The 26,114-nt window shown below is 34.0% G+C and overlaps 1 long non-coding RNA gene across 1 annotated transcript; it reads left to right on the top strand.

Annotated features, from left to right (window-relative positions):
* Window positions 1–1,332: 1,332 nt before the first annotated feature.
* On the top strand, window positions 1,333–24,828 carry LOC126843968 (uncharacterized). Its single transcript, XR_007686508.1, has 2 exons — window positions 1,333–1,493; window positions 23,301–24,828. It is a non-coding gene; the product is annotated as an uncharacterized LOC126843968 (long non-coding RNA).
* The last annotated feature ends 1,286 nt before the right edge of the window (window positions 24,829–26,114 follow it).

The following is a 26,114-nucleotide window of genomic DNA, read 5'->3' as shown; positions in this document are numbered from 1 at the left end:
ACATAAAAGAGCGAAATAAATAAAAAGTTTTCATATTTTCTGGGGAAAAGGGTTTTTGATATTTTTTTTTTGTCAACTTTTATTGATACTAATATTGAACTATTAAAAAATAAAAAATAAATTATAGCACGCTGTAAATATGTGATGGTTTTTTTTAGTGTATTTCTCGATTTTGAAGGAGGAAGGAGTGAGCTTTTTGAACTTTTGGCCTAATAATGTACCTTTTGTGTACTTATTCTGTTCTACAGATTTTCTGCATGACAAAATCTGTTCAGCCGTTTAGAAAATACCGAAGGTTCAGGTACAAAAAAAAAAAAAATAAATAAAAATAATTCCTTTTCATCTCTACACCAAAGTTAAAACCGAAAAAAAGCGCATGGTAAAAATAATGAGCAGGTACACATTTTGTATTAGACATGGAATTGCCGCAAAAAGTCTTAAGCTTTTTTTTTTTTTAGCTTAGATTCATATTGGATAAAAAGGGCAAGGTTTAGGTTAGGTTAGGTTAGATTTGGATTAGAAAGATTAGGTTGATGTTAGACTTGGATTAGTTAGGTTCTAACTATTAAATTGTTGATAGCTGTTACGGAATGATTTTTTTTTTTATCATCAGATAAATATATAATTACAATCTGTACACAATGCACATGAAGCTAATATGTAACGAAAGTCGTGTACATGATATAGAAATTATCGTTTATAAGCAGACACCTAACCCGGCTAGGCAATTATCAATTCTTTTTTTTTTTAGTATCAATTTAGATAGAAATTTTTCAGTTACAGACAAGACGAGGTGTAGACCAAAGCATGGCCTATGCGTAAACATACCGCGTTCAAAGTGGGAGGGGGGCGGGTGGGGGTGGTGGGCTTTAAGGGGGAGAGGTGGCGGCAGTTAGGCGCAAAGGGTCGAGTTTTGTATTGCCATCATCCGCCCGCGGACCATAACAATATAGTGTCGTCGAACACTCAAACAACGTCTACGGCAAAGAAGAAGAAGATCAAGAGGCGTTTTACACACAGAGCCCCACGGCTCTCGGCCGACACAATACACGTGTAGGTGGTTGTTGGCGAGTACATTATAATGGTTTGTTCGCCGTAGACGTGTGTGTGTGTGTGTGTGTGTCGTATTAATTTACACGTCGGGCAAACAAATAACGTTGTACGCGGTTATTAGACGACGGCGGTTTTTGTACACACAAGACGAGTGTGTGATGGATTCGGTATTGCTTACAACACACGGCGACCCCGCCGTGCGCACCTCCCAGCACCGGCGGTAGCGGCAGCGGCGGCAGCTGACTCCCCGCGCGCGCACAAAGCTGTGTGTGTGTGTGTTATAGTTGCCTCGCGCGCGCACACACGCTTGGCTCAGTCGTTCCACGGTCGTTCACTGTCGCCGATCGCCTGTCTCTGTCACCGGCACCGCGAGCCATCAGTCCAGCCGAACAGCCAGCGCTTTTGGAAATTTCTATCTGGAAAAAAACCCCCCCAAAAACGTAAGTAGTCCGACGACATTTTCATCATATACACATATATATATATATACGGGTAACTCGAACGAGTTGTGAATAAATTAACACATTTAAAAATCATTCGAATAACGTTTTTTTATTAGAGTATAATAATTTGCACGACAAAAATGACAATACCGACAATGTTATTGTGTACTAAAATTAGCGGTTAAAAGTTACTGGTTTCGCTAACTATTAAATATACTCGTTGAAACGATTAAAACGCAACCCTCGTTAATCCCCGTACAATATATTTTACACTATATTCTAACGTGAATATTATTAGTTTAAAAAAATGTATACATTTTTATTTATATTTTTTAAGTAATATGCACTATATTTACATGAAATTGTGTTTTAGACAACAAATTGCTTGCACTTGCAAATTATTTGAATAACACGTTTGAATTGGTTTCGAATAATTTCCACTCGGATAATGTAGTGTTCAGATGATTATTCGGCTAAAGTCATAATATTGAATAACGCACAGCTCTGACTACAAACCAGTTAGCATTTCATAAGATTTTGGACTTTTAAAAAAGGTTCATTTTTTTTTACTTTTTAGTTAACAGTTTGCCCAAGTTTTTTTTTTTTTTTTCAAAAATATAACCCCATCCCTCGTGTATTAAAACTTTATTACCCTATTAAGAATAATTTGCTGACAATTTTGACCGGGCGATAACCGGTTTTGGATATTTGCTATTTAAGTTATGATTTGGATAGTTACTATTAAGTTTAACTATTTATGTTTGGCCAAACTATTCTTAATTTAAAAAATTGACACAATATGTACGTTACCTTTTAAAAATCTTAAGTTCATGTAGTTAAATGGAGTCAATTAAAATATTTTACGGTTGGCTTTTTCAATTTAAAACATAATCCTGTGTCGCCGGGTCTGTAACGTTTTAGTCTGAATCAACGGGGCGCATTAAGAATCATAAGTTTTTACTTAGATGAGTCGTCTTTTATTAAATCCCAAAATAATTGTTACGGTTTTATGTATACATAAGTCTGTTTAGTTTTAATTGAACGCAAACATTTCAACATTGGTTCTGCGATCAACTTGTAAAATAAAATATTATTTTGTGTAGAATTAGGTCACATTTGACTGACAATCGATATGCATTTATGCCATAAGCCATTGAACGCTTAAGCGGTTGGGTGTAGCTTTGACTATACAGGGTGATTCATACCAGATTATTAAAATAATTGAAATTTCTAGATAACTTCAAATCTAAACCGGGTTATCGACCGGTCAACATTTCCGGCAAATTAATTTTTGACTTGAACATTTCAATATTGTCTAAAATCGTAAAAAATAAGCTAAATTAAGAGGTGTGCCCAAAAAGAAATTGCAACGGTTTTAAGAGAAAATATAGTGTCTTATGAATAAACTGTATATTGGCATCAGAATCAACGATTCACAAGTATCTAGTAAGACTTAAGGTAGGGTTAACCGATTAATCTGTATGACCCAAGTTCCATAATAGACCGGTCCGTACAAAATATACAAAAGGTCAGTCGTCGCTTGTCTGTACCTATTCGCCGGTCGAGCACATAACACAATGTTGTCTATGCACAAAAATAACTGACATAACTGTAAAACTGCTATCACTTTTCAACAAAGCGGTAGGTATGACTAATTTCTAAAGTTGTGTGTGCCGCTATCGACCATATACAATGTAATTATTCGACTTAAGTCAACGTATTGTTTATAAAAGTACACATTTGAATCGACATTTTTTTTGTCGTCCGATTCTCAAAAACTGTGATTTTTTATAACGATTAGACTTTTTTGGGTTTTTTTGATGGTATCCCAAAAAAAAAATACATGTTTTTCGAGTTGTGTCACTTGACTCTTGATCGCGGATATCCTCGTTCCGGTTCTTGGCCCGGTTCAATAGCTTTAACCCGTACCTGTGTCGTGCTGTTTTTATGTATGCAATCAGACGGCTTGTTAAACGATTTTCTCCTAACAGTTTCCCGCGTTTCACATCTCATTACCGGATCATTTGGTGCGATTTTTATAATAAATAATAATTTCATACCGGCTGTGAAGTCAACCTCGGATGGTACGGCTGTTTTTATGGCGTTTTTCTTACCGTTGAATATGCTTTTGCAGTGATCAGCTTGCCGAAAAGTGATACAAAAATTAAAAAATTAGGATAGTGTTGGGTTCGTTTGAATAAGATTTTGATTAGACAAGTAAGGTTAGGTTAGGTTAGATTTAGGTTAGATTTAGGTTACATAGGTAAGGTTAGGTCAGATTTAGGTTAGATTGGGATTAGATTAGTAAGGATAGGTTGGATTTGGAGTAGATATAAGTTAGGTTAGGTTAGGCTGTATTTGGATTAGTTAGGTTTTAACTATTGAACGATTAATGGCTGTTATAGTATCAATTGAGATGGTCGTTTTTAAATAATTATTTCACAATTTATTCGAATAAAAAATTGTCTTCCTATATTTACTACTGGTTTTATATATTTTATTAATGCGGTATATTATATTGGATTTATGAGAAATAATAATTCAAAGTATTATTACTTGAAAAAAGCACTTACAACTACATTTAAATAATATTTTTACAAATTATCCGAAGACATTGTGAAGTACATATTCGGATAACGTTTTATTCGAATAAGTTGTTGATTAATTATTCAAATAACGTTTTATTCGAATGATGCACAACTGTGAAAGTGGGTAGACACGTGCAGAAGCATATTCTAAGTCTTATAAACTCCTCTCGAAGTGCGAAGATGATAAAGAAGGACCCCTCCTCACATTTCTGTTTTGGCTACTTGCAATTTTGGGCTCGGCAAGACGAACGCTTAGAGCCCCCTGGGTGCGAGGCGGCTCAATGGGGCTCGAGGATATTGTACGAACCACAAGGTTGTTATAGTGTTACGATAATAGGTGATTAATATTAGTATTATTATCATTATTGTTATTATTCGTGCCCTACTAAACGGCCCCATTCGCCACCGGTAGCAGTTAAACGGCAGGGTGAACCATAGTTTGGTCGCGCCATTGATTTTACGTTATGCAGATAAGCCATCCGCTATTGGTAGCCGTGCATTAGACAGGGGAAGGGTAGTCACCGCCCGCATTGACTAGCGCTCCAGGGTGGATATCGTCCCTGGATAAATCTTAATATTTTCAAGACATAACCAGAACAGCGGGTAGTTCACTAATAAATAAGTTCTGTCCATTTAAACTTCAAAAAAGAGTCCTTGAGAACTCTACCCACCCGTTTTAAGGTATGGACAATTTTTCGCTTAAATACATGTTGTTATGGCAATGTGGATTCTTTGTTGATTGTTATTATTTTTTTATTTGTGTGTGACAGATAATCACAGCCGTTTCTATAGAAAAAATTGAAAAATGTTTACTACTGAAAAGTCATACATTTTTCACAATAAACAGAGGAGAACTTAATCTTTTTACTTTTAAACCCGACACTCCGTGTGCCAAGTTCAACGCCTTAACCACTGTCGCACATGACTTCACTAATTAACAGTGGATAATTAACTTGGAAGATTTACGGACAGTTCAGTGCCGTAGCTGTGCGGGCAATTAATTTCGACTGCCGCCTAATGTGGTAACAAATTAACGAGGTAATTAAAAAGACAACTAATAGTATTATACCTTTGCATAATATTATGATTAAACCGAATATGTAAAAAAACCATGCGAATTTACATAATTAACAATATTTTTATTCTAAACGTGACCGATCTGCGTTCTTTGGCCGTCGGGCATTCTCTTGCTAATCAACGCAAACAAATATTAATATTATAATAATAATTTTACTGAAAGCCTGTAAACGGGTCGATCTGGTACAATAAGCACAGGTGGTATAAGTGTTGAAGAAAAGGGAAGTTCACTTGAAGTAATCTAACGTCTTAATGTTCTCGAGTTTGGTTAGGTTGGGAAATCTCTCGGCTAATTGCGTTTGAGTCTTCTTGGAAGGGTTTTCGGTTGGATTAGACACTTTGATTTGAATGTTGACAAGCAAATTGGTTCAGAATACTATTTGAATTTAAACTGGTATATTTTATCTAATAAAACGACACGGTGCTATTTTCGCGCGTCGCTTACTTGACAAAACGGTCTCCCAATTTAACTCTATTAGTTTTTTTTTTTAGTATTATGGTTATTTTTTTAACGCGTGCGCGTTGTCTCCACGTGGTCGTTGCACAATAATATTATATATTATTCAAGAGCCTCGTCGAGTCAGCAGTCCTAATGGCGAAAATGTAAACAACAAACGGTCGGTAGTAAAAAATTCATATTCCCGGGACAAGCGTTATGGGCTTTCTTAAATTTTTTTCTGCGCACAAAACTGCAGTTTAAAGCATGTAATATGCTTTAAACTCGAGGTCGAGGCTTTAGGTTCGAGCCTACGCGTTTGACCTGCATAGTGCATAATAGTATCGAGTGGGCAATAATCTGATAACATTTACCTACCTATTCTCCAATAATACTTTCTCGGTTGAGTATTACTGTGTGACAACAATAATAACGGCCATTCGTGTTGTAGCTGCTATTGCCAAAGTGACTTTTTTGTATTATTGCCAGAGTTGTGCTTCAGTCGAATAAAACCCTATTTAATCAATCATCTGCATAACGCATTATTCAGGTAAAATTTTTGTTCGAATTAATATCAAGAATATTTTTATTGCACTTACCCGTTTAACTTTTTTAAATAATGTTTCTATTTTTACAAAAAAAAATCAAGATGGCCATATAGTAAGCGCCTAGAGCTATTTTTATCTGCACGCATTACCCTATCGCACTCCACCGACCACCACCCATCCTATCTTTTAAAACCTTTAGTAACTTAAAAAGTAATTATCCAAATCTGCTTATTGACCAGTCAACATGTTCACCAAATTATTCTCAAAAAATAAGCTATCTAGAATTTTTTTTAAAAAATGTAACAAAAAAAATCATTCAAAAAAGTAAAATAGCTAAGTGCAATAAAAAACGTGGTTAAAAATAATCGTTAGAACAAAAGTTATTTCATTTGTCGAATCATTGTGGAACACACGGTATACTACAATATTACAAAATATATTTAGGAGAAACAATTTTATTCAAAACATTTTTTATATTAATAAAAAATATTCGAATAAAAAAAATTATTCAAGTAAATTGTGAAACAATTATTCGAATAACGTTTTGTACGAATAAATTTGTATTCGTGTAATACAAATTCAAAAAAATTTGCACAACTATTATTATTTATTCGAATAAGAATTTGCAAAACTCTGATTATTGCTTATTGCCTTAAAAGTGCCCATACAATGTGTATAAGTAAATCTCAATGCACGTAGAGCTCTTTACATTTAGAAGACCGCCGCCCTAGATTGACATTTTTTCCCTTAAAGACCTAATTCATTTGGTATTTTATTATTTTTTTTTCGCTATTTGTGTTCGGTTGAAAGTGCGTTGTTATTTTTTTACAACCGGTACTGCTCACTGCCGAAGAAATGTCTCTCTCGAGGTGTGTGTATTCGACCGGTAAAAAAAAATTATACCTATCTTATTATATTAGTCGCCGACAAAGGAAAACGCGGCTGGTTTAACGCGTACCTATTTCGGATAGAGTTTATTATTATGATATATTTTGTCTTGGTGACCTCCACGGCAATTAGACATTGTGTGCCGCAGTGTATACTTTTGTGTTGTGGGGGGAAAGTAATAATAATCATCGCGTTTTTGTTTGGTATCGCGTTTCTTGCATAACGCCCGTATAAGGTTATATGTTCGGAAAACGCCGCTCGTTGTTATTGTTTTTATTTTCGGAAAAGCGTTTATGGGGTGTCACCTTGTGCCCAATAACGTCGTGGCTGAGCAGCACTAACTTAACCTGACGCCGTCTAGCCGGTATACAACCGGATAACGAGAAATTAAAAAAAAATAAAATATATACAACAATAATATTGCATTACATACAAACAGCACAGTCGCGACCTAGTGTACAGTAAGAAATCAGCAAAACTGGGTGAAAATAATTATTCAAATGTAAAATTCAAACTTGGCGACCAGCTATGTAAAAAAAAAAACTGGATAATTGAAGAAAAAACTTTAAGTAGAAAAAAAATGTTTCGGCATATCTATTATTTGTTACCAATTTTTATTTTATCTCTTATCACTTATATTTTATCTCATATCACATATCTCTGACCTCGTATCTCCCATACAGAGTAAACACAAGGGAATCTTAGAGTTTAAAAAAAAAAAAAAAAGATCAGACATAATGAAAAATAGGCAGTAACGCCAAAACTAGGATATTTATTTATTTTTTATTTTTCTTTGATTCGCCGTTACACTGTTTATTTAGAAAATGTGTTTTTTTATTCTGTGCTCTTACCTCTAATCTCTTATCTTATTGAATCATGGATATGTTTCGGTATATCTGTTATCTGTTATCAGTTATATCACATAATATCTTATCTCTTATCATTTAAAAGTGAAAGTGGAACGCGAAAACGGCGACATGAAATTTCTTGTGTCCAGCTCAGTAAAAGCCAAGTACAATCCGAGCCAACCAAACCAAATTGTGCGTGCGATAAGAAGTTGGGCGAAAGCAATTATTATTATCAAATGATTTTAAAGTGATTCCATCTCGATCGAACGATAGATAAGTAGATAGCTAGACGAGTAAAACGAAAAAAAAACGTGCCCAGTGTATATATATATATTTTTTTTTTGGAGTTATACGCGTGTCTCGTGCACGTGTATCGTATGACAGTTGACGGGTTAAAAAAAAAAACCAAAAAAACAAAATATAAGTAAAAAAAAAAAAAAACTTGGAAACAAGTGTCGGGTAACGAGCCGGTACTAATTGGTACAAAACACGACGACGACGACACACAAAACGAACTGACAATTACATATGTATTCTTCTCTACTGCACACGGCCGATGCGTTTCCCGTGTTCAGCATGTCGTATACTATTATTGTACATTATATTTTCATAACAGGGCGTGCACTTGGACGGTTGGTTTATTATTATTATCATTTTTTTTGAAACAAGCATGGTTAACTTGAAACAATACGAATGCCCATCAATTTATCTATTATATGAGAAATATGGCTGTGAACGAGTAAGCAATAAGTGTTTATACAACAATCAAGTAATTTAGGTATTTTCAAGCACTGCGAATATAATTATTATCGTATAACAATTGCGCAGATCTAAAAGACTCGCCCCGAGACATTTTATACATTTATATTTTGTAAAAAAGCAACCGCTAGATCGCGGCACTTTCGCGCTACTTTCGTGACGCTATTTCGTGTCGTTTTCAAGTTGGGCGGCCTCAAAAAAAATGTTTGAAAAAAAATACTGAATTATATCAACAAGACATAATATTATTATTTAGGTTTGTCGAACTGATCGTGATTCATTACCTTGAAAATATTTAGTACTATAACAGTATAATGCCTAAATAATTAAACTTCGTTATAATAACCTTACCGTTACAGACATACCTTAATTTGTTTTTTGTGTTAAGTGGGTTAAAAAAAAAAAGTAGAAAGTGTAAGAACGCCTGATCAAGATACCGACTGGTACATTATTTGACTAAAATCATTTTTAAAAATTGAAAAGTACAACCATCTGAATGTACTCAATATGTTCTAATGTAGTTTTTATAGGACATTCTCTCTGTCAGCATCAAAATAATATCTCTACACTATTGCAAAAGTATACAATTAATCAGATTTATAGAATCTGACAACTTTATTTATTAATTATATTACGTTTAAACAATCTTATAAAATATATTGTAACGCTGACACTATGCTATAGACAGCAAAGTGTAATGTTTTAAAAATATCCTGGAAACGTTTTTAACTCTACATACATTTTTTTTTTTTGCGTTTCAATTGAAAACAAATATAGTATTGATCAAACAAACGGTGGAAATATTTTATCACAATATTTTCTTTACCGTCTACTCGACAAAATAAAAATACTACATAATGTTTGTTTTATAATTTCCCGGAGCTCGTTGCGAGTATCGCAGCTAAAAAAAAAAAAAATACTGCCCTGACCGTCGAAAGATGTTAATGTAATTTTTGGAAGGTTCGGGTTGACATGATGTCGTTTGTAGTGAGTGAAGCGTGAAAAGGGCTCAAATTGGTTTACCCGCAAAAGGTCAACGTGCAAGTGTGTCTGTGGCGATTACCATACCACAACGTTTGCCCTGAACGCAAGACGTTATCGTGTCATCTTAGAAACAATTTTTTTTTTTTTTCTAACCTGCTCCGACACCTACTGGCGCGTGCCGTTGTACCAGTTTTTTAAATTTTGAATACATTAAAAATGACAATGTTATTATTTGACGTCTTCCTCGTTGGAACCAGTCCGATACGATCGGACTTGCTAGCGACAATATTGTATTACTGAATTACACTAATCTTTGGGCAACGACCTCGGTGGCGCCCATTCGGTTTAAAAATACATGTCACGACACGTACAACGAACTTGCTCGTATTTGACATACCAAACTTTGTAAATAATAACTTTTTTGGTAAAAAAAAAAAAATCCAAACCCTAGACAATTGCCTTTATCGTTTGCGCCTTAATCCAACAGCTCGTCAGAAGTTTGTCTTACTGATGAACGGCGACGTCCCCAACACCGTTGTTGTTTGCTATAAAAACATTACCGAGAGCCAGACGTTTCCTACGAGTACTTGTATTTTATTGCTATTGAAAAAAAATCGAAAAACTGTTTTTGTCTAGCAAACTTCCAAGTACATCGCAGTTGTTGTAAATTGCTGTACACACTTTATTTGAAAATTGTCAAAGCTATAACTCATAGCTAGATTTAGAGACTTCTAAATCTAGATAAATGTATGTTTGTTATTAACTAGTGATATTTGTACTGCTAATCAATGGCACTACTCACGAGTATTATTATTACACCAAATTTATTAAAAAAAAAAACACATTAAACTTGAAATATATAATAAGGCGAATCAGACCTTATGTTTCATATTTCAGTCTTCATAGGTGTACAAACTATTATTTTACATCAAAGTTTTATATTCAATCAGTGTACAGTTTAATAAATGATGTTTTCTTTTTGATCTAGTCTCGGCTGTAGATCCTGATAATGGATTGGTTGAAATTATTTTTTAGAAGTACTCGCATGATTTAATTAGATCTATCTTCAGAATACATATTATTACTACCTCTGTGGTCTCTTTGGTACCTGAAACCGTGTTATCTGAATACTGTTGAGTTTGTACTCATTCGGTCGGTCTGAATTCCAGCATTTTCAAAGGCGGTACAAAGCATACTTATAGCTTCGACTTTCAGAGTTACAATTACTGCAAGTGCAGTCATTTTGAAGGGGTGCCACATTATTTTCGGTTATTGTCAAAGGTAATGGCATGGCGTTTCATCAAATGTAGTGCTCCTGCTCTGTCTGTCTGACTATTGCGTTTTGAGAAATGGATAAACCTTTTGGGTACTGAAACTAGGTTATGTCGCGGGTGCAGTAAGAAGCGACTCCAATATCGATGTAGACGAAATGAACGTAAATATTATTCGTGTAGTTTTTGGAATTTTCACGAATACCCGCGTGTGTATTATTCGAATACACACAATATGTTTTCACGAATACGACGGAGAACGTCTGAGAATATTCTTAGCTCACACGACCGGCAAACAGGACTATTATTCAGTCGGGTTTTGGCCTTGATCCCGTGCACCAGTCTCGTTTACAACAACTGTCACGGGCAACGTTTACCGAGGCACATGCATTAACTGTCAAATGGCGGCCAATAGGGTAAAATCCGGCATGGCCCTTGAATTATTCAACCGCCGTCGACGATCTCGGTGACACGTGCGCCGTGGAAGAGCCAAATGTCTATAGAAAAACTCCCTGGGGGGGGGGTCAACGCTCCCTTTTTCGTTTTTGGCGTGCAAGTAAAATACGGTCAGGGCGATGCACACGAACCACAAGCGATTGATGCTCAACGGGTACGATAAACGCTATTCTTTTTTTTTTTGTATCATCCGATAGAAAATAATTCACTGAATTCAGAATAAAGTTCCGACCGAAAACGATGTGTCACACGCCACATGTTGGTTTCGGCTACTCGGTGGCCGCTCGGTGGACGCAAGTGTGGCCGGATACCAAAACCTCGTGTCACACATCAATTCAACAAGGTTTTTTGTCGTAAGACGATTTTTTTTTTACGAGATACGGGTTCTAATTTAAGCAATTTTAAAGTTGAAAAAAAAATAATAGAATTTATTGCACCCTTAGAGCATCCTGAATGTCTCATTTGAAGCTCGGTTGAACTTTCTTTTACACCTTGTATATATATATATATTTTTTTTTATGTATGTTCGAGCACAACTAATTTTGTTTTTGAACCGATTTGAATGATTATTATTGTGTTGGGTTCAATATAACTCCAAGGTGGTCCCATTTTAATTCATTGCTGTTTGATCAAAAGATGCACCAGGGAAAAATCAAATAGGAATTCGTCGCAACTCTTTAGCGAAAAATAACAGCATAAATACGGTGAATTGATTTATTGTGTGTGAATTGGTTGAACTAGGTCTAGCCATCACTTAAAATTAAAAAAAAAAACACAAAAATAACTAAAAAGTAAAAAAAAAAATATATATATATTATACAACAATTTAATACTTATTTGTAGTTCCGTTAAATTGATTTAAGAAATTATCGTTTTTTTTTTTATATGTAATTATTAATGGTTTTATGACTTTGAAGTCGGTGCCGAGTAAATCATAAAAATTATATACCTCGTTATACATTAACAAAGTATTAGAACACTGTATTTTGGAGGTGACTTTGAAAAAAAGTAGCTTACTTGAGATTTTGACTCATTGAACCGATTCAAACGAGGTTCAACGAGGATTTCTTGCGAATTTTCACGAATATTTTCGTGAAATCCATTGTCTTGTGAAACCTTAATATTGTGTTTGTGTAACAACGATTTCCGGTAAAAACCAGACACGTTATAATATGTACTGGATGTACCCGTTCAGTGATTTTTCGAGCCGAACGAAACGCGTCAAGTGGTCCGACCGACGGTTGACGGTGGTGTGCCGGTGATTCCTGTTGGAAATTCGGTCGTACACTTGAATTGATGAATTTATAATAATAATTAACGACCGAATAATTACCGTTTTCGCTAGACAGGAAGTGCCGTTGCAGGTTGCAATTATTGTCGTGTTAACGCCATGGCAACGCCGAGCGCTGTTATGTGTGTGTGTAAAACCAAAATAGTCGGTTGATTGACGTGTGTGTGTGTGTGCATTCGATGGCGCCATACAGACACGCTGAGGACATATTCAAAGCGTTTATTTTTCAAACGATAACAACGCCTACACAAACCTACATAACAGTATTGATATGCACGAAGACGACGCCCGTTTACTATAGACGATCATTTGCTATACTGCACTCGCAGTTCCTCTCTCGTTCAAAAGGGCATTTTTTTCAGCAATTTATTTTTATCGTTTTATCTAATTTGACAAAAATATTTACAATCTATACGATAATTTGCATTGGTTAGCTACAAAGAAAGAAGAGAGAAAAAAAAACCAGACAGTGAATGACACGAGTTAGGGATAACAATACCATAGGTCCATATTGGCTTCAAAAGGCTATTGTAAAGAAGAAGTTTACTTTTTTTTTTGACGCGGTATGTTTTTATTTTTCATACACACACAATTTTGACAAAACATAAAAAATACAAACAAAATACATTTTTTACACAATATTTTTGGAAAAATCAATAAAGTTTTTATTGTGTTGTCATCGCGGTTACTTGTTTATTTACGGCCTATAACTCTGCGGTGCTCGGGGGTAAAAAAGTTAATAATACTACTTTCATTTTATTCCTAAAAAATGTTTAAACATAATTGACATTCTGTGAACGGCTCTGATATAAAATCAAATCCCACTAACTGGATAGTTTTCAAGGAATGTAATAAAGTTAATTATTTTTATTTTCCACGCAAGATCAGTATAAAAATCTGTAAATATATTTTATACTTATATTAAGTGTGTATTTGTTATCAATAATAAACCGAATAAAAAAACAATAGGTACCTAACGTTTACTTGAGCACCATAGGAATAAATTGTCTACTAAACACTAATTGTTCAAAATAATCTCTAACACATTTATAACTTTATTAATATATCAAATCATGTTATAAATTAATAACTATATTGTTGCCATTACTTACATTACAATATGTTATTTAATGATGCAAATATTCAAACAAATTGTTAGTGAATTTTGTGTGATAAAATAGTTGAACAAATTAAAATCGAATTACAAACCCAACACAATCGCTGATAGAGATGTAAACTAGCAGTAAGTACATTTTAAACGTCTGATAAAGCTACAGTATTGATTTAGTAAGAAAACCTCGGGTAAATAATACTTATGTATATAATCTGGCAACAGTTTTGTTTTTGGCGCCTAACCGAACCGAATGGGTATCGCTTAACGGTTTTTTTAGCTCCGATGCGATAGCCGAGATGGTTTTTTTTTCCCACTCTCTTGGATGGTATTAACACAATTTTTTTTTACCTAACACGACTTTCTGTTGTGTCGGATGGTAAATAGTATTCCCGAGGGAACCGCCTGTCGTCGGTGGGTATTTCTGGACCGGGAAGATTTTGCGACAATTACCATCCCGGAGCTGGGCCGCGGCCAACCGCCCGACTTGTATACCTACTATTTGTGTATTCTAAAACGTTTCTGGATAAAAAGGTCGACGGCCTCGTAATGACGGAGAGGACAAGAAAATTAATTACAATTTATACAGTTTGTTACCCCCACGACCGACGGCCGCGGTCCCTGTTTTGTCTGGCAATCAGCCCGGATCGGCCAGTAAGTAATAATAATAATAATATTTTAATAATAATACCTACACCGGCTGTCTGCTGCGCATAAGTGCGCATCTTTGTTTACGGTACAATATTGTAATAACAATAATAATAGCCATACATAGTATGCGTAAATATGTACCCAAAGATAACGAGACTTTATTGTTATTACCAACACGACCGCGGCCTGTTCGTCCTTTACATACCTCTCCCCCGCATCCTTTCCCAATTACACACAAAATTAAAAAAAAAAAAAATAAGGATTGTCTCGGTCTGGAGCGGGTTATTTATATTTAAATAAGACAATATTTGATCAGTGTCGTTGACTCATTCGTCCGCTTACGGGCCGTTCCCAAAATACCAGCTGCGAAAGTGTACAGGGTGACTCAAAACTGATTACTGACTAGTCAAAATTTATAGTAAATTATTCTCAATTGAAAAATGTTAATAAAATTAGTCGATAACAGTTTTTTTATAAATTGTTTAGTTATTTTTATACAAAATGAGCGTCCCACGTTAAATGATCACCTGCTGTATACTAAAATAGTTATACAGGGTGTTCCAGCACGAAAGGTAATTAATAGGTGATTGGACATCTGGGGGACCCCCAAATAAGCCCTCCGTTTTCATTTTTTCGATAAGTCAAAAATTGAAGATTTCGACAGTTAAGTAAAAATTTAATGACTTAAAAAAAAAAAATTATTCCATGTTATTCAGTGCAAAAAGCTCACCTTAAAAGAGGGGTCACATCGTTTTCAGTCGTCTTCAGCCCCTAACTCTTCTATTATCGCTTATCTTATCATTTTTTTCTTACCACTAGTCTCTAATCATTTACCTCTTATCACTAATATCTTATTATTTATTTCTTATCTCTTGTTTCTAATTATTTATCTCCAAACTCTTATCGTTTAGCACCTATCTCTTATCATTCATCTCTAATCTCTCATATTTTATCTCTTATCAATTATGTCTTAGCATTTATCTTTTATCACTTATCATTTATTTCTGGTCTCTAATCATTTTTCTCTTATCATTTTTTGAGTTAGGGGCCGAAAGGGACTGAAAATGATGTGACCTCTCTTATAAGGTTAGGTTTTTGCACTGAATAACATGGAATAATTTTTTGTTTTTTTAAGTCATTGTTTTTTTACTTAACTGTCGAAACTTTCAATTTTCGACTTATCGAAAAAATAAAAACGGGGGGCTTATTTGGGGGTGTCCCAGATGTCCAATCACCTATTACTTACCTTTCATGCTGGAACACTCTGTATGCCAACTAAGTATAATGTGGAAAATTAGTGCTGTGTACACACGGCATACATTAAACCCCACTGTGGGGTGCTCTTCAGAGATAAAATATGTTTTTGTGCTGCGCTCTCAGCCCGTGATCGCTTTCTCATTGTGTAAACCATAAACTTGGGTTGGATTTTGTCGGATATCATCAGCGGTGTGTGTCTGTTATGAGAGTGGGTACCGTTTCGTCGACGGGCCTTGCTTCTTCCAGCCCTCATAGTATTAATTAAGGCAGTTTCCTTCAAAACACACCCGGTCCATCGCTGTTGACGTGTTGTGTTTACACCACGAGGGAGCGAAAATAACAAAACGGAGCTTAAACAAAATATTGTTGTGTCAAGACGTAAACATTAAATTATGAAGTCTTACAAAATTACTCACAACTTGATAACGTTTTTTTTTAACGTCGGGGTAAAACATTTGGTAGATAAACAGAGTTCCGGTTGTATTAACCGATAATACAGCCGAATCCATTGTCAGTTTATGAATAAGTAAAAAATTATAATTTTATTTTGAAAACATACTAGCCAACCGTTTACAAAATAAAAATATTATACCCATTGTGCATACGACTATGTATTTTTCTTACCGAAATGTATTTACTTTTACATTCGAACAAAAGCACACGCACACGCGAAATAGGATTTTACCCTTAAAAATGTGGCTCTATTCTTTTGTCACCACAATTCCCTCTCACACAGCGATAAACCTCCCTATTTTCGGATTCAATTGTTCGTTTGTAACATTTTTTGTATTTCTATTGGTTTTTTGTCTCTCTCATTGTCATCTGTGTGGTTACTCTGCGGTTGTTCACTTCGTCTAGGTCAATAAAAACCCGTTCCGTCTTATCTGGTCGACCTAAATGCTGCGATAAAAACGTACAAAGAGCCTTTTTTTTTTGGTTTCTATAGTTTTTAGCTGTTGTTCTCGGGCCGAGATTGTGTGTTTTTATTAAACGTAAAACACACAAACAGTAATTATAATAGGAAAACAACGCACGCAGATTAGTGATGTTTAAGGTCGTGTGCCGCGGTAGAGGGTAAAAGGAGTTTTTATGTACCTAGTGTTGAAAATAATTTATAACGTACAATCCAGATAAGAATATTTTCTCATGATGGAACTTGGCGCCAGTGTAATGGGCCAACGTTCACCGTTGTACACAGGAACGCATAAAAATGACAAGATTACAGAGTTACAAATCCAGTCAAATTATTGTGTATTTTTTAACCAATATTAACAATTGTATTATACGTCTTGATATTACTCATTTTTATTAAACACAAAACAAAACAGTCTCGCGAAACGCATATTATAATTATTACATTTTAAATTAAACATAACATGTACTGTGTTAATATATAAATGTGTTCATTAATACTGTTGTACTATGTACATTCCGGGTAACACTGCAGAAGGCGACATCCCATTCACCTTATGTTTATTTATTAGCATTTACTTGATTAATAAATATGTCCGACACAATTTTATTAAACAAAAACTTATGAAATATAACATAATAACGCGAATCGGGTCACAGTCCCATTTCCTTATGTTTCATAATTCTTGTCTGAATCTAGATAAATGTTTTTGGTTATTAACTGGTAATATTTGTACTACTAATCAATGGCACTACTCACGAGTATTATTATTACACCAAATGTATTAAACAAAAACACATTAAACTTGAAATATATAATAACTCGAATCAGACCTTATGTTTCATATTTCAGTCTTCATAGGTGTACAAACTATTATTTTACATCAACGTTTTATATTCAATCAGTGTATAGCTTAATAAATGATAATGATTTCTTTTTGATCTAGTCTCGGCTGTAGATCCTGATAATGGATTGATTGAAATTACTTTTTAGAAGTACTCGCATGATTTAATTAGATCTATCTTCAGAATACATATTATTACTTCCTCTGTGGTCTCTTTGGTACCTGAAACCGTGTTATCTGAATACTGTTGAGTTTGTACTCATTCGGTTGGTCTGAATTTCAGTATTTTCAAAGGCAGTACAAAGCATACTTATAGCTTCGACTTTCAGAGTTACAATTACTGCAAGTGCAGTCATTTTGAAGGGGTGCCACATTATTTTCGGTTATTGTCAAAGGTAATGGCATGGCGTTTCATCAAATGTAGTGCTCCTGCTCTGTCTGTAGTTATTAGACTATTGCGTTTTGAGAAATGGATAAACCTTTTGGGTACTGAAACTAGGTTATGTCACGGGTGCAGTAAGAGGCGACTCCAATATCGACGTAGACGAAATGAATGTAAATATTATTCGTGTAGTTTTTGGAATTTTCACGAATACCCGCGTGTGTATTATTCGAATACACACAATATTTTTTCACGAATACGACGGAGAACGTCTGAGAATATTCTTAGCTCACACGACCGGCAAACAGGACTATTATTCAGTCGGGTTTTGGCCTCGATCATTTACAACAACTGTCACGGGCAACGTTTACCGGAGACACATGCAATAACTGTCAAAAACTTGGCGCTAAAAGGGTGAAATCTGGTATGGTCCGTGAATTATATCCAACTGACGTTTGCGCCGTCCACGACCTTTAGCAGCACGACACGTGCACTGTATGTAAGGGTCGCCATCAATAACCGTTGAAAAACTCTCAGGGGTCAACGTCCCTCTTTCTAAAGCGTAGGCTGAGGAAAACGAGCGAAGATTTTGTACGGACATTACCCAAATAATGTTGACAAAAACGTTTTGGAGGTCAACTTAAAAAAAAAAAAAAAAAAATGTGGCTTATAATTAAAACGCTGGCCCGTTAAATCAGTTAAGTCGTCACGTCGATGGTTTCTATTAACTCTATTACCTTTGGTTAAGGTTAGAAATGTTAGCTTAAGAAATTAACTCAAAATGTATGTATGCATTGTATTATTATTATTTATCACAATGATTATGATATGATATTTCTGCAAACTATACAAATATTAATCGTTTGAAACATATTTGTCGGCCGCAAATAGTGTAAAAAAAGGTTTACTAGATTTGAAAAATTTAATTAATAAAAGTTATACTCATTTAATTCAATTGTACCTATTATTATTATTATTTTTTTTTTACAGAAAGGTTATATACTCATATCATGTTATATTCAAATAACCGTATGCTTTCAAATACCGTCTGTAATCGATCAGTGATTTTTTTTTTTTAAAGTAATTTCTCGCAGTGACACATGTCTGTCACATCGGTTTCGGCTGTCGATAAGGTATAGTTTAAAATACACACACACACTAAAAAAAAAAAAAGGCCAATGATTTCTGTTATGCACGCAAACCTTTCGGAGGCTCGTGTCAGTTACAAACTAATCAATTTAAATAAACGTGATATTATTATAACGCTATTAATATTTTGTACTGTAGTCGGTGCATATGGACGGTTAGGCGTTTGGCCAAAAGGTCATCGTTGTGAACGGCGTGTTGAATAGCGATTATACATTGACCGGTGTTTTTAATAATAAAAACACCGTTTCTGGGACACTTGGAATACTACAAATCGAATATGGGGTTGCCCTTCGGTGTCGGTTGAGTGGTTTCGAATCGAAACCGCACGTTGAAACGCGCATAATATTTAAATAAATATAAAAAACATTAGGGTTGAATCTTATCCGATCGGTTCTGCTGTAATTACCATAAACACACCCGAAACCACTAAATTATACGGCCGGGCTTTGTATATTATTTTGCGTGCGCGGAATACCGTTGAAGTAATACACTATGATTTATTAGATTTCCAAGAGCACTCTGTCGTCGACCCACAGGTCGAGATAGTGATTTATTTGCAACCCTTTAAAATGTTCTAATAAAATATCGTTTCAGTCGAGTTCAGATGAGACGGCGGCGTTTGCTTGCATTCACCTCGTTGCGGTTGTCTGCTAACAAAAAAACAAAAATTGCATAATTAAAAAACTCCATTAAGACTATCTCATTGGGCGGCATCTGTTTTCTTCGTTTCACTCTAAATAATTACTTCTAACCTTTGGGGGGGGGGGGGGAAGGTTTTTCTAATCCATTAGCGTTGTCAGTATTATACGTAGCACAGCTGTTTACCCATCATATTATATATTTTTAATGTGTTTTTTTTTTCCCATTTTGTACACTATTCCTCTTATTGTCGAAAATACCATTCCGGTTGTTATCCTTATCGATTCCGCTGTCGTAGCCGTCGCCCCCCGAGTGTACTGTCATCGTCATGGAAAAAAACGATCATCTCTCGTCCTAAAAAAAAAAAAAACACAAAATATAAGTAATAAACACAAGCGGTGGTTAAAAAAAAAATTGCGCATTCGTTTATTTTGTCTGTCATAATAATAATAATGTGTTTGTTCGCGTTGACGTCTAGTCCGTTTGTACAGCGTAAAAACACATCAACGCACAGCTCTTTTTTTTTTTTTTTTGTGGTTTATATCATTTTAGAACGACGGCTGTTATCTTGTTATTTTATATTTTAATAAGCTCGATGACACGAGAGAGCCAACAACAAAGCCCTCGAAAAAGTAAACGCCCGCTTATGTACGTGACTCGGTTATTTTTATTTTCAATTAGGCGTTTACATAAAAATATATATTAACGATAAATTATATAAACAAGCATCGGTTTTATTTGAGAAAAATCTGGTTTTGCTTCAGGCGAATTCAGCGCTTTGTCTAGATTAATTTTACCCAGTAAAGTTATTTATTAAATTTCCAAATGAGCTATTAAAATTACCGCAAAAGACAATATTCGAATGAAAAACTATTTAAACAGTTTACAAGTGCTTCAATTAAGAAATTATGGTCTATGGTACTTGGCATATACATATATATTTGTGTTTAATGTTTCATCAGCAATTATCTACTTAATGACCGAACATTTGGTGACAAATGATAACGCTAATTTATGAAACACAACAACTATAAGTATATTATAGTTGTTATTTTACTCGGTTCACACGCGTTCATTGTGGTCGATTAATCAAAAGAAAATTATTATATTTCAAATACTGGCCACATAGTCAGCGCAAACGTTAAGTGTTAATAAGTCTCGGCTTAGGTTCATTTTGTTTTAACGTTAAACCGGCTTAAGACTTTCACTGGAGAATAAGAAACGCTTAAAAATGTCTATTAATATATAGCTGTTGGTTTTTTTTCTTCTTACAATAACTCTTGTATCGATAACGGGTTACACGTGTGACATTATGAGAAATCATTATGTTAATATTACTAACAACTTACATACCATATACATCAGCTAATACATAAGTAGTATGATCGATTGTCGACAATAAATCACAAGACGGCGTTCTAAGTAGGCAATTTTAGTTCTCGCGCGCAAAACAAATAGGTTCTCCAATTTTTCTCCAATTATAATAATATCACTGTAACTTATTTAAATCATCATCAACTAGTGTGCTACAATTTAGATTTACAGAGTTTGACATTTAGAGTACATTGTACTGCACAATATTAGGCATTCAATATTTTATTTTGGAATATTTTAAACGTTCGTGTTAAGTACACTTGCTATAGATATAATATGTGCACGGTTACTCGAGAAGAGTTTTTTTTTTAAATAAATAAATTATAAGCGTACAAGTTAAGGTAGGTTTTAACGTTATAATGTTTTTTAAATCGGATGTCAATCAAAAAAATGTGTACAATTTTTTTTTTGAACAATTTTTCGCGTCACGCTTTATTTATTTACTTAGGTTAGGTTAGGTTGGGTTAAGCTAAGTTAGGTTAGGTTGGTTAGGTTAGGTTGGGTTAGGTTGGGGTTAGGTGGTTGGTTAGGTTTTACTTGTTTACTGGATTTACTTGACTAAGTCTAAAAATATTATCATGCTTCTAACATCAATTCAAAACCCCCGGATTTTTTTTTATAAGATTTTGTTTGATTAAACTAAAAAAAAAAGGTGGCAGAACTGTGTAATTCAATGCTATAAAATATCAAGTACTTCGGGATTGGCCTGGAGCTCGAATGTTTTCAGCAAATTCATTTTATTTGCAGACGGTAAACGTGGGCCGGTAACGACTAGCACAATAATTGAACAGTAATCTGATTACAATGATTTTCAATAAGATCCTCAAATATCATATTACCTTTAGCAATAATACCCCGCGTGTACAATGGATGAAATGAGATAGTGTGTATTGTAATTATTATTAATTCTATAGCCTTACATTTAATTAAATTTTACCCCGTGGGTGCTTTGCACTACCCAGTTGGGTGGCAACGGCTAACCCTCGCTGAAATTAGTCTTACATATTTGTTTATAATCATGTTGTTTATTATAAGTGTTATTTAAAAAGTTTAAAGGTGATTCTTCTTGACAACCTAACCTCATTAGTTCATATTATAAAAAAAAACAGTAATCTTTATAAATATATAAAATACACAGCTGTTAAAATTTTGTTACAGTAATTTTTTCTAAGGAATAATTGTGTGACCTAAAAAAAGTTTGAACAAAACCGTTGCTATATTAAATTATCAACAATTATAAATTATATACAAATATTTAAGAATGTTTTTATTTGGTAGTTTTAAAAGGCAACTTATTAATCCTACACTAGAAATACACGTTTCGGCCAATATTGTTGTAACCCTCACATCATCCTGACACCATTTTCGCTTTACACTTTCACTTTTTCATGATAAAAATGTGATTCATGACAAGATGTGATATAAGTGATTAGAGATAATAGATAACGGATGTATAAGAGATAACAGAGATGTCACCATTTTCGCGTTACACTTTCACTTTTTCACATAGATAATAAAAACATGGATATGACATTACCAATTGAGGCCGTTTGCTTACAGTACTGCGTATTATCTTATTTAGATTATAAATTAAAAAAAAATTGAATTCGTCAATCAATTTCTGCCTCAATTTCGTAACATCTGATGACCGCTGATAAGACGTTATGTCCTATCCATGTTTTTATTGTCTATGCTTTTTCATGATAAGAGATGTGATATAAGTGATAGGAGATAAATTATAACTGATAAGGTATAACCATGATTCAATGTTTTTCGCGGAGCGGATAAATTAATTAGTTTCGTTAAACGTACCAACTTTGGATATTTATCATTTATAGATGTCACACTAGCGTAACACAACCTGACACTTAACTTGGGGAATAAAATTGGTAAAAAATAATTTTTCAGACGAGTCTGCAACCACGAAAGAGCATTTCCGTGTCTCGTTGGAGTACCGAATAAATTTAGAGTAGTGGTGGAATTATAGATAATGAAATAATATATATATCAAGTTTCTGGCTAATCATATTTTAGTGTTTTCATAATATCTGGCCTAAAACAATTCATAGGGAATATGACCTGTTGAATTATTGATATTATTTTTCAGTTATAGTTTGATCGTTATGTAAACAACACGTAAATTAAAAAAATTAACATCCCCATCTCTAATCTCTTATCCCTCATCTCTAATCTCTTATCTCTTATCAGATAACAGCGTGACCGTTTATGTGACGCTTTTTTTTGTTATTTACACTTTTTTCGGTTATGTGCCAGAGTTCAGACATGAAAATGTCAACAAAAAAAATGCTAATTTTTTTAACCTGTATTTTATTTTCAGATCAGAGAAATGACTTCGCCCGCAGCATCTCCGCTGAAACCGGCCATCACGGCCAACTCCACGGCTTCGCCCGCCCGTTTGCCTAGCGCTCAACCGACACCGACTCACGCTGCTCAACAACCGGCGGCGGCCCAGACGGTCCATTGCAAGTGGCAGTGCGCCCTGCGCGAACATCCGGTCATGACCACCGGAACAATGTCTTGGACTCGAGTCTGGAGATTCTCCAAGCTGCTCGTGCAAACCGGATGTTAGTCGAATGCGAAACCTAACCGAATCCGTGTCATCGATAGACTTACAATATAATATGCATTGTATCGCGTAGACTTTTTCAATTCTCTCTCTCTCTCTCTCTCTCTCGAAAAATGTAATACAGTATTTTCCTTTCCACGCAGTACTTACGCCGCTGAACCGTACACATGGACCACCTGGGGGACCGCCATTTTGATTCCGTCTCGTTATCTTGTACTTGCCGTATCCGACTTTGTTCAGTGGATATATTCGATGACGGTTTCTGTTGATAATGTTTGATATAAATTTGATAAGAGATAACAGCTGTTGTCTGACTTTATCAGATTTTTATCACACGTAATCAAGATGGCGGAATCCGTGTGGGATCAATCTGTTATCACTATTAGACTTCCATGTGTATAGTCCGGCGACTATTGACAACAACGACAATAGCTGTAGCACTCTGTTCAGCCAGACATCGGACGTGCGCAGAAACCAAAACGCGTACAACAGGAGTAACGCGTTTTGGTTTCTGCGCAGGTCCTTTCTCTCGCTAAACAGCCGAGTTTTAGGACTTTGTGAAACGTTGCAATCATCGGCCGTGTACGGTACGATACAAAATACACTTATATTTGTTGTTAAAACGTTTTGTAATGAAAAAAAATATTATAAAACCTCATATGTAACACACGACTGTACTTAAGTAGCTGATGTTTTTGCTGTCTTTTTTTTTTTTTTTAGTCACTTTGTCAATTAGAAAATAGGTACATCAATAATCATTATTATTATTATTATTATTTTGTTGTTAGACGGTCAGGGCTGATTGCAAGGACGTATATTTAAAGCGTAGCGTGTTATCGAGAAAACAATTAATTACTATTGAAATATTAATATAGTTCTATTATCTTGACTAGAGACTGTTTTTTTAGAGACGTTTTGCGTGCGATTTTCAAGGCAATAATATTTAAAATTTACTATAATATTATACTATTTGATCGTTACCTTTTATTTTGTTTTCGTTTTGTAGAGCCTATATTATTATTATTGTATCATTATCATAGTTAATATTATTATTATTATTATTGTACCCACGTCCGTTTTGTACAGTGGGCGTTTTTAAATAATTACTAATATTATTAAATACTAATACATTAGAGGGTAGGGTAATAATATAGATAATATCATTATTTATTATAATGTAGTATAATATTTTCGACTTCTTTTGAAAGTATTCGACTTTTGTATTATTAGTTATTTCGATATTATATTAATACAATCTGCTAACCAGCACACACACACACATACACATGTTTATTGATCTTTGATTCATAAAATTAACAATAATAATTGTTATAAAATAATGGAAGAAAATTAGTTAAAAATTAAAATGTCGACTAGACGTGTTGTTCAATGTAGTTTTTAATAACATGCTGTTGTTTTTTTTTCGTCTCAAAATAAGCTTTATCACAATCATTGTTATACGAATAATCTTATTGCTATGTTATTGTATTTTTCTCTTAATACGACGTTTTATTATCATTGCAACAAGAATTATTAAAAAATATGTAATTTTTTTTTTTTTTTTGTAATGAAAAACACAATTCGAAATTTCTTGGCGAAAACGTTTTTTTAGACTCGTGTAATTTTGTAATAACAATAATATTTTTAAGTTTCCAATCGTGTGTACTAGTTCCAACGTGACGTTTTTAAATTTTATAAATAGATTTTTTAGGGAATTTTTTTTTTACACTACGAATTGTTGTATGCAAAGTTGTACGATCATTTCAATTATAATCATTATTATTACATTATTATGATATAAACAAAAACAAAAACGTTTTAATCTTTCTTTTCCGGATATAATTCCTATAATAGGCGCATGTAACAATCGACCCAATCCATCCAACACCGATAATACTATAAGTGTGTCCAAAGTACATTGTCTATAGTAAATTCTCTATAATACTTTAAAAAAAATATATATATATAAATTCTATAATTTTGAGTTGGTCTAACAATTCGTGTTTATGTGTGAAATTATTTATCTAAGTGTTTTGCATTAGATTATTGTCAATTTTAGCTATTTACTTATTAAGTAATGTTATCTTTAAATTCAGTATTATATATATTTATTTTTTGGAATACTCCTCAAACACTTTGTCACCTTCTTGTGTATAATAATATCATAAGTAAATATCACTCAAGAGTTTAGATTCTAAATGAAAATTAAACAGATACTATGCAGTGACATCAATAAGGGGCAACAAATAGGCAACTAAAATAACATTATATTATTTTTTTCCTGCTGTTTACAGCTTTGTTCACTTTTCAGTTCAGTTAAGAGTAAAAAAACAGTCCATGTTATATTTAAACAAAAAAAAAAATGTATTAACATATTGATAGTTTTTATAAAAAAATACTATTAGGATAATTATTACATGTAGATAGTATATGAAATTAGCTAGTATTGTAAGGGCAACAATGGTATATGTTTTTGTTTTGAAGAACATTCTAAACTGAGCAACATGTTGACAGTTTTATTAATACATAAACGACCTAATATGACGTAATGAACGTTCTTTATTT

This window comes from Adelges cooleyi, unplaced genomic scaffold (assembly GCF_023614345.1).
Source record: "Adelges cooleyi isolate 19-005CV unplaced genomic scaffold, UGA_ACOO_1.1 ACOO_flye_CR_arks_rails_tigmint_CR_PRNA_580, whole genome shotgun sequence".
In the NCBI taxonomy this organism is placed as follows: domain Eukaryota; kingdom Metazoa; phylum Arthropoda; class Insecta; order Hemiptera; family Adelgidae; genus Adelges; species Adelges cooleyi.
Note: the sequence above shows the minus strand (reverse complement) of the source record. Positions and strands in the feature narration are given on the sequence as shown.